Source organism: Quercus suber, unplaced genomic scaffold (genome assembly GCF_002906115.3).
Source record: "Quercus suber isolate HL8 unplaced genomic scaffold, Cork oak 2.0 scaffold_198, whole genome shotgun sequence".
Taxonomy (NCBI): Eukaryota; Viridiplantae; Streptophyta; class Magnoliopsida; order Fagales; family Fagaceae; genus Quercus; species Quercus suber.
The window spans coordinates 891,613-901,284 of NW_027069656.1; the positions used below are offsets into that span (position 1 = coordinate 891,613).

General features: G+C 35.5%; 1 pseudogene; it reads right to left on the reverse strand.

The window, feature by feature from the left end:
* Positions 1-2,095: 2,095 nt before the first annotated feature.
* Positions 2,096-4,216, reverse strand: LOC136069933 (uncharacterized; annotated as a pseudogene).
* Positions 4,217-9,672: the final 5,456 nt, after the last annotated feature.

The following is a 9,672-nucleotide window of genomic DNA, read 5'->3' on the forward strand; positions in this document are numbered from 1 at the left end:
TTCCTCCCTAGTGAAATCTTTAATAAGCTCCTAGTTCATATCCGCTATTACCTTTGGTTCAACTGCTTCCAAGACCTTGTGCATGTCAGTAGGATGTGAAGAAGTGAACAAGGACTTATAAAAGCTTATCACAATTTCCGCAACTTGACTGTCTAAAGTGCACCACTCATTATCACTATTTTTCAGTCCTATAATTCTATTCCTCCTGATCTATGTGAAGCCTGGTTATGGAAGTACCGGGTGTTGCGATCACTTGACTTAAGAAAAAGAGATCTTGCCCTCTGCTGCCACATCAAGCTCTCCTTTTCCAAGAGCTCGTTTACCTCCAGCTGAATGGTGCTCACAGAGTTTGTATCGGACCCAACAACTGCTGCCTACTCCGCCTTGATCAATTCCTTAGTTTGGTCCTCTAATTGGCATCTTATACCACCAAAAGAGTGTCTACTCCATTCCATTAACTAAATCCCACAATTCTTAATTTTTTGTGACACCACATTCATGGAACTAATGTCTGAATTAGCTTCCCATGTTGCTCTAACTGTGTCCCCACATCCTTCCTCTCTCAACCACATTTGCTCAAATCGGAATGGCTTATTTTGGCAAGCTGGGATACCTTCTGGTCTAACGATAATCGGGTTATGATCAGAAGAATAGGCTATAAAGTGTTGCACCCAAGTTGCTAGGTTACATTCCAACCAAGAAGTATTAGCAAAGGCCCAGTCTAGCCTTTCTAACACTACACCACCAGATCGTCTGCCACGCCATGTGAATTTATGCCCAACATAACCCAAGTCCATTAGCTCACACTTATCTACCATATTGTTAGGATTAATGCCCTTAAATCCTATTGTATGATGCTATGTATGACTTAATGTTGTGATTAATAAAGTTGTTTTATTATTATTTGAAATAATGGTAACAAGAATATTTGGACATTATCATATAGTCCATGAGATGCATAGTATGTGATTTATGTGATTTAGTCACAGAAGATATAAGTCACAAGTTCTTTGTAAACTCAGAATTTTAGTTCGTAGTCGGTGATGAAATTGGGCATTTCATCTGCGAAGACTATAACATATCAACTAAGATGATTTGTCTTAGAGTACCTTCACCTCTGAAGATCTTGATGTGTTAATATGTTTTAAGAGTTAAGACATATTGAACTGGACCGCTGTGAGATTTATTATTCTCCTAACGACTGTCAATTGAAAAATAAATCTCACAACTTATATTTGCATGAACTCTTAATCCTGAGAGAATAATAGACCTAATCATGAAGTGTAGGTTGCTTTGATATATCAGGAGTGAGATCTAAAGTAACGGTCAAAACCTCAGTATGTTGGGCAACCACATTTCGTGTTGATGGAACATATATTCTCAAGATGGAATTCATAGGCTCTTAACAGAGATATAAAATATTCCCTTGAGATAAGTTTAATGGATTTAGTTATTCAGAGAGTTAGGCCTAACCACTTTGGTAAGAAATTACTAAAGTATATATTTATGAAATTGGATTTCATAAATATATAATGAATAACTTAAAAGAATTAAACCGGGTACTCAAGGATTAAGACATAGTAATCTTTAAAGTGACAGTCTATATTTATGACTTTGAATTACTACGAATATTTTATGAAGGGGTTGCATGTATAATAAAGTTTTGGGATATAATTTATTAATAAGGCCTAGAGTGCAATTATATTTATATAGTGGTATTAAATATAATTAATGGTAACTTTGGACTTGTCAAGAGTTGACAGAAAAGCCCAATGCCCATTGGAGCTAGTGTCTTATTGGTCCTTTTGGTCCCACTCCAAGCCACACATTAAAACCCAATTGGAAAGGCCCAATAGGCCGGCCCAATTAGATAATCAATTATATATAAAGGGAGAGACATACAGAATTTTTATTAGAGAAAAAGTGAGACACCATTGTGAAGTGGTGTGTATGTGCGAGTGAAACCACTCAATTATTCTCCCTTGGAAATTGATTGAGAAACCACACTTCTTGGGCGTAAAGTGGAATTGGAGTGAAAATTGAAAGTGTTCCCAAAGACTTATAATCTTTTGTTTTGAATTTCACTGCACCAAGGTACGCTAATTCTGAAATTTACATAATGCAAGTTATCAATCATGAATGAAATAGATCTTTGTTTATTGCTTCCGCTATGTGTTTTGTATGAGATACAAAACCAGATTTAACCAACAATCACGAAAACCTTTCATCTCTAATTCCCTCCTTGGAGCACCTCCAAGTTTCTCATGCCCCCTTAGAATTTCATTAAAATCACTAGTGCAAATCTAAGGTAGGCAGAATTTTTTATTCAAACCATGTAGCAATTCCCATGTCTCAGATTTCCTACTTGCTTCAGGAAAACCATATATACCTGTGAACCTCCATGCATCCTCCTTGCCCTTATTAATGATAGCATCAATATGGTTAAGAGAAGCCGAGTCTACGTCAATGTTTACTGAACTTTTCCAAAGGAGAGCTAAACCACCTGCTCTTGTAACACGACCAACCACCCACACCTCGTCGAACTGTAAATCATCACAAAGCTTCCTCAGCCTAGCTTCATCTGCCCACGTCTCAGCCAGGAATAGGACAGAGGGATCTTGCACCTGCACAAACTTTGCAAGCTCCTGAATGGTGTGTTGGTTCCCAAGCCCCCGTACATTGCAACATAACAAACTCATGACTCTCGGTGAGGCTGAATATCAGCCTCCGCCGTTGGAGAATCATTATCACATCCAAGGTTTGCAACCTGTATCCTGCGCTTCTGTATCGGGTAAACATCAGTTGGAAGTGAACTACTACGTTTCCCTAGTGTATCAGCTACTGGATTTGTTTCGTGAGGCGTAGTGGGCCTATTAATCCGAGTCCACCTAGTGGGCTTACTAAGAGTACTTGATGGGTTCAAGCTCGGCCCACATGATGGAGGTGTAGCTGACGTTGCATGGGATTTATTGCTCTCAGTCTCGGACAATTCAAACTTGCCAATATCCTTAATTATCTCCAAAAAATCCTCCTTACCATTATCCGTGTGTAAAGGGACTGAGCCGATCACGAGATCACAATTTGCTCCATTTAAGGGACTAGTAACGTCTACATTAATGGAGTTTCCGTATGTCTCGCTATCGTTCTCAGGCAACGCCGTGTTTAGAGGCCGTGGTGGTGGACTCTGCCTCGGCGCTGGTGTTCTACTACTGCTCATTGGTGGAGATTTTGCTTGCTCTTTCTTCCTTTCTTCGAAGTAGCCTGGAACATGGACTACATTCTTGCTAAACTGATAAACCGGTTTCGCACGTATACTGGAATCATACTTCTTCTTACTCGCATCCAAGTTCCCTGCATTTTGAAGCCAAATCTCACAATCTTTATCGTCGTGATCCAGGCATCCGCACCAGTAACATAGGTTTGGCAATCTTTCATATCTAAAGGAGATCCAAGTTTTCTTACCAGTTTCGAGAGTCACAACTCGTCCTCGGCATAAGGGTTGGGTGACATCCACAATCACTCTAACCCTAATAAATCCATCACCCCCAGATTCTTTGGATCCCGCAGATTTCACCACCTTACCAATTTTCGAACATATCTCTTATGCTGTCTCTCTGTCCATATATCCCATCGGAATGTTGTGTACTTGAACCCATAGTGCTGCTTCATTCAAACTGTAATCCTCGAGAACCGTATCCTTGTTGTAGCGTTGGAATACAATAAGATGCTTGTCAAAGCTCCATGGTTCGTTTTGCAGCACTCTCTCCGCATCTGGTTTGTTATCGAAGATAAAAAGAAGTTTATGGTCACCCAAACTCCGTATTTGAAACCCGTTACGTGTTCTCCACAGAGGTGTAAAGGTTCTTGCTACCGCATCAATGCTCAATACTCTGCTAGTCAGAAACTTCGCCACTATTGAGAATTCTTCTTTTGGGCCCTTTTTTAAAAGTTTCATATCATCTCCCTCTCTGTCTATTAGAGAAAGACTGCTCCAACCTTGCGTAATCTTGTCCATTATGGATGGGAGACAAGAAGATGCAGTTAAACTCACACACTGTTTCCCCACCCCAAAGCAAAAGCCCGACAAGCCCTCACAGTACACTTGGTAAAGTAGGGAACAAACGCTTGCCTTCCTAGGAAGGTACTGCACTTCTACAATCGTATAGCCAGAAGGGTTTAGAGCCCTAGCTTTCTATGCGAGAGAGAAACAATGATTCTCACCTATTTGTTTCAGTACATCATTTATATTGCACTTTTCACGCTTCAAATATAGAAAATGTTAAAATATGTGGACATTCAATATGAAATTGTAGATGTGTGTACAGATTGTACATCACCAAATTACTTTTAAGGACATGGCCATGTACCAAATTACCAAAGTGTTTCAACAAATATAGGGAATTTAATTAATTAATTTAAAGAACAAGAAGAAGAAAGAATGAAAAGGTCAATAACGGAAAATTTGTGGGGGCACTCCTAAAATAGTAATTAGAGAAAATGTAAAAGAAAGGTCTTTTCTATTTCTTTTTTAGTATCTCTCAATATCATTGGCCAGGCTAAATCCATATATGAACGTGTGTAATGCGTCGGCCAAGTGGAGAAGTGAAAACATAACTTTTTGATGGAGCTTTTACATTGTATTTTCCATCTCTTGCCTACTAAATTTTGAAAAAGATGTCAATTAGGCCGGTTTGCACTTCTCTCTCTCTCTCTCTCTCTTCCCCCATTTTCTTCCATCTACCATTATAAATAGCCATTTAAGTAATGTTATCATTTATAAGTACTAACATTTGATTTCACTAGCTCTTATTTCTCAAAAAAAAAAAAAAAGATTTCACTAGCTCTTCGTTTGTGTCTCACCCTCTTAATTATTTCACTCTCTAGCCAGCTAGTTTCTTTTCTAAGTTGCAAATCATACTATGGGTTTCACAATTGCACAAGGACTCATGCTAGTGCTGCTAACTGCTTCCACAATGGCAGTTAGCACGGCCAACAAGGGTTGGCAATTTGGGAATTGGCCTTATCGTGGCCCTTATCATCCTAATAATACACAAACTTCCAACAGGATCATCATTGGTGACTCCTACCACTGGAACTTCGGCTTTAACTACACTGATTGGGCTATCAAGCATGGCCCTTTCTACCTAAACGACACTCTAGGTGAGCATACTTTGCTATTGCTACTTGTTCTAAGTTTGAACTTCATCTCCACTATATTTAATCATAAATTATCAATTTGAATTCTTAAGGAACATGAAAAATGTATGAATTTATTTTGTTTGGGTTAATTACAGTTTTCAAATATGATCCCCCAACTCCAAAAACATTTCCTCACAGTGTTTACTTGCTACCAAACCTCCGGAGCTTCATTAAATGTGACCTGAAAAATGCCAAGAAGCTAGGAAATGCAACACAAGGAGCTGGGGAGGGCTTTGAGTTTGTGCTGAAAAGGCCATGGCAGCCTCACTACTTTGCTTGCGGTGAGCGCAATGGCTTTCATTGCATAAATGGAACCATGAAGTTCTTTGCGATGCCAATATTCCGCTGATATAGATAATTATTAGAGAACGTGCATGTCATGGGAAATTTTACCTACTACGCGATCTTTTTACGTTTGTTGTGCTTTAGCAAATAATGAGAGTTTCTTTTAATATAAATTACAAAAACAAATACTCTAAACTATCACCCAATTTATGATGTGTCACCTAAATTTTGAAACTGAGCAATCAATCCTTCAACTTCGCTTAAAATTACAAATAGCCTAGATTGTTATGATTATTATTGTTATTATTATTAAATTAGAGGAGTTTAAATGTGTGGAATTTTTAATATTATTTAAGCATTTAAATGAATTCAAGTGTTAGAAGGGAAAATATGAGGCAATTTGACTGAAATTACTTTAAATAACTTGGAGACTATTTGTAATTTTGAATAAGTATTAAGGGATTGATTGCTCATTTTAAAGATTATAAGTCACATTCTAAATCGGGTGATTTTTTGTTTTTGTTTTTGTTTTTTCTTTCCCTATCTTTATAGACAATGTTATGAGTTTTGAATAATTGAGATGATAGAGAATAAATGTATCAGCTGTAACTAGGTATTCAAGTTCCGCAAAGGTGCCATCTTGCATCCTTGCTGGTCTTACTGTAATATTTACTATTATATGCACACAATCATAACTTGAATGTACATGAAGATGATTTGGAATTCTATTTATATCCCAACATTAGCTTATTTGATTTGATGATGATTACCACCAAAGAAGAAATAAAAATGTAGTTTGAAGATGAGCAGATCAGCTAACTACTTAAGGCCAGTAGATAGAGAGCACAGTATGGGTATGGATATGAATACATGTGTGATTATATGAGCATTTTTAAAAAATTATAACATGACACAATGGTACAACGCGGATATAACATAAGTACGGTACTCCAAATGATGTATTCGTCCTTCCTAGTTAGTAGTTAGTAGGAGATAAAAAATTACAAATACGATGATCCATGTTTTAGCGCAAAAGCTGTCATGTTTAGTTTAAATATTCGAAGTAATTAAAATTTAATTTTTATAAAGATGTAGTGTATATACAGACATTTATATTGTCCAACAAAAGATTGTCCCCTAAATCTTTTTTCCTCATATATATAGAAGAACGGAAAATATCACATACAATCATAACCATATTAAATGTTTATTTGCTATATAATTTTTATATTGTATTAAAAAACATATGAATGAAGAAAAATTAGGGCAAGAAGGCTTAATTGGAGTTCATCTCGCAATGAGGTGTTATATGGTAGGGATGTTAGGAAGATAATCTCTATGAGAAGACTGCGATTAAGGAGTTAATATAAAACATATAGGGATGCTTCTTGACCAAAAAGTTTAAAATAATGAGATTGAACCTAACTATGTTATATTAAGTTATTAGCCATTCACTTTTACTATTATTATCCAATGTTGAATTTCAGTCATATTAATACTATCCTCATCACTCAAAATAATATATATATATATATATATGTACACATTTTTATATACACTTTTAAGCATAATCGAAATGAAATGAGTATTTCTAAAAATTTCTAAAATTTCCTAAAATGAGAATGTTAAATATTCTCCACATTTTTATTATGAGGTAAGAGAAGGACGGAACCAATAATTCATGTTTGTTAAACTAGAGTGATGTTCATCATTTAAATTCCAAGTAGTCATCAGTTGGCATTTTCAGGAGAGGATAGCCTCCAATTTTAAAACCTCCAGTTTCCTCCCATTTTAAAATAAATGAGTGACACGTTGATATAAAATGATCCAACAGTTAAGAAAAACCCAACTATTTCTCATCTCTCTGTGGCCTCTCCCTTCACCATCTCTGAAGCCAAACTGATCTACCAAACATCACCACCGTTCAACCCAAGACTACCGCTGCCTTCACCACCTCCACAAGGCCTCTACATCGCTGCCTCGTCGCTATCAAAAGCCATAGCCGTTGCACCATCGAGTCCGAGCCTCCCTTCAGCTCTGTTAGTTTTTCTCAATCCTTTCTTGAAACCAACACTACAGATCTCTTCTTTGGCCTCCGATATGCAAAACCCAAGGGTCCAATCTCCATCTTCACCCACACGCGCCACCACACGCAATGGCCATCAATCCACGCATCATCACAGTTTCTCCATCCACTCGTGCTTCTCGAAACCAACACCACAGTTCTCTTCGTTGGCCTCTGATATGTAAAACACAAGAAGCCGGCCTCCATCTTTGGTCTCACACACCTCCATGCACGGCCTGAAATTTGGCTATCGATTCACCCGCCGTTGAAGGTTGTCGTTGATTGCTGCTCCGACTCCAACAAGATCATGCCTTCTTCTTGCACTTTTTCTATACTACTATTTAAGGGGTTGCATCTGTTTGGACCAGATTTTTTTGTGTTCCAAAATATCCCTACAGCCTACGTTTAAGTAAGGGCAAAACTTAAGAATAACAAAGTAAAAATATATCTTTAACCCTCACCTAAAACATTTCCTACAAAATAGGATCACTCTCCCACTAACCCACTTCTTCAAAGCAACTATTTTATTTTTTTTTCCCTTTAAAAAAAAGTTATCTTCAAATCAATTTTTTTTTTTTAATCCTCAAGTTTATCCCAAAAAAAAAAACTAAATAGATATATATTACAATTTATTTAAACTATTTTCTTAAATTCTTTTTAAAAATTAAAAACAAAAACCTAATTAAAAAATAAAAAAAATAAAAATAAAAATAAAAAAACCCACGTTTCTATCAAAAAAGTTATCTACCCTGTTATTAAGGTTTATCCTTTATTTATTTTTATTTTTTTCGTTATCTATTTCTTTTTTTTTTAAAACCCATGTCTAACTTCCCCTAAGTTGGTTATTTTATTTTTTTTTTCTCTCTCTCTCTCTTGCATTCACGTTTCCCTTACTCATACTCCCTTCAAGTTTTTTTTTTTTTTTTTTCAAATCAATTCTTCTTTATTTATTATTTTTATAACAATTCTTCTTCTTCTTCTTTTTAATTATAAAAGTTCTTCTTTATTTTTCATACAATAAAACTATCACTATAACTTTTCATCCATATCCCTTAAATTTAGACACTACTATTCTCCTGTTGGTTTTCAAATTGCTAACCGTATCACCACAATTTGGTTGGATCCTTTTTCGAAATGAAAACTCCCATGCAAAACACTATCTACAAAATAAGACCACACTCCCAGTACACTCACGTTGATTTTCAAACTCAAATTGCTTCTTCTTCAGTTCTCCAATTCTCTCAATTTTGTTAATCTTCTTTTCACCATTATCATCATTTTTTCTATTTGCTCTACTCAAATTTGTTCCTACTCAACGATATGTGTATGTCAATATACTTTGGTCTTTTCTATTTTGATTTTCTAATTCATGAACAACTTCTTATTTTCTAGAAACAAATCAAATATTTGTGTAAAATAGCCCTTATATTTCAACCTCACCATTAATTTCTTTCACATTTTTCTTCAAGGAATGTGCAATGGGGTGCCTATCTTTAAGATTTTGGTATTTAAACTTCAAGGAACATGCAATGGGGTGTTTATCTTCAAGATTTTGGTATAACTTCAAGGAACTTGCACTAGGGTGTTGATCTTCAAGATTTTCGTGTGTTCTGTCCTCCATCTCCAACGAACTATTTGGACTTTGGACTTGAAGTGTAGTCAACAACAAAAATGTAAGTATCTTTTATGACCTCTATTTAGAACGTCTCATGCGTATTGAATTCTCTCTATTACGTTTACTTTTATAAGTTGTCATTTAGTATTTGCTTTCCTATAGTTGGTTTCCTTATTTTGTTATCATTATTCTTTCCATATCATTTTCTTATCTTAAAAAATAAATAAATAAATAAATAAAAAACACTTTCATGTCACATTTTCTTATATTCCTATTGTTTTGTTCAAATATAACTTCTTATATTCACCTTTTGAAGTCATATAATTCATATTAGCATGAAAACATTTTGATTTCTATGGAAAACGTGAATATAAAATATGAGTTCTATTTGATTTCTATTTGGACTAAAATTTTTAAATATGAGTTCATATTTTTAAACGTGAATTTTCTTATATTTCTAAAAGTGAATTTTCTATTTAAACTCATATTTCTAATCGTGAATATTTCA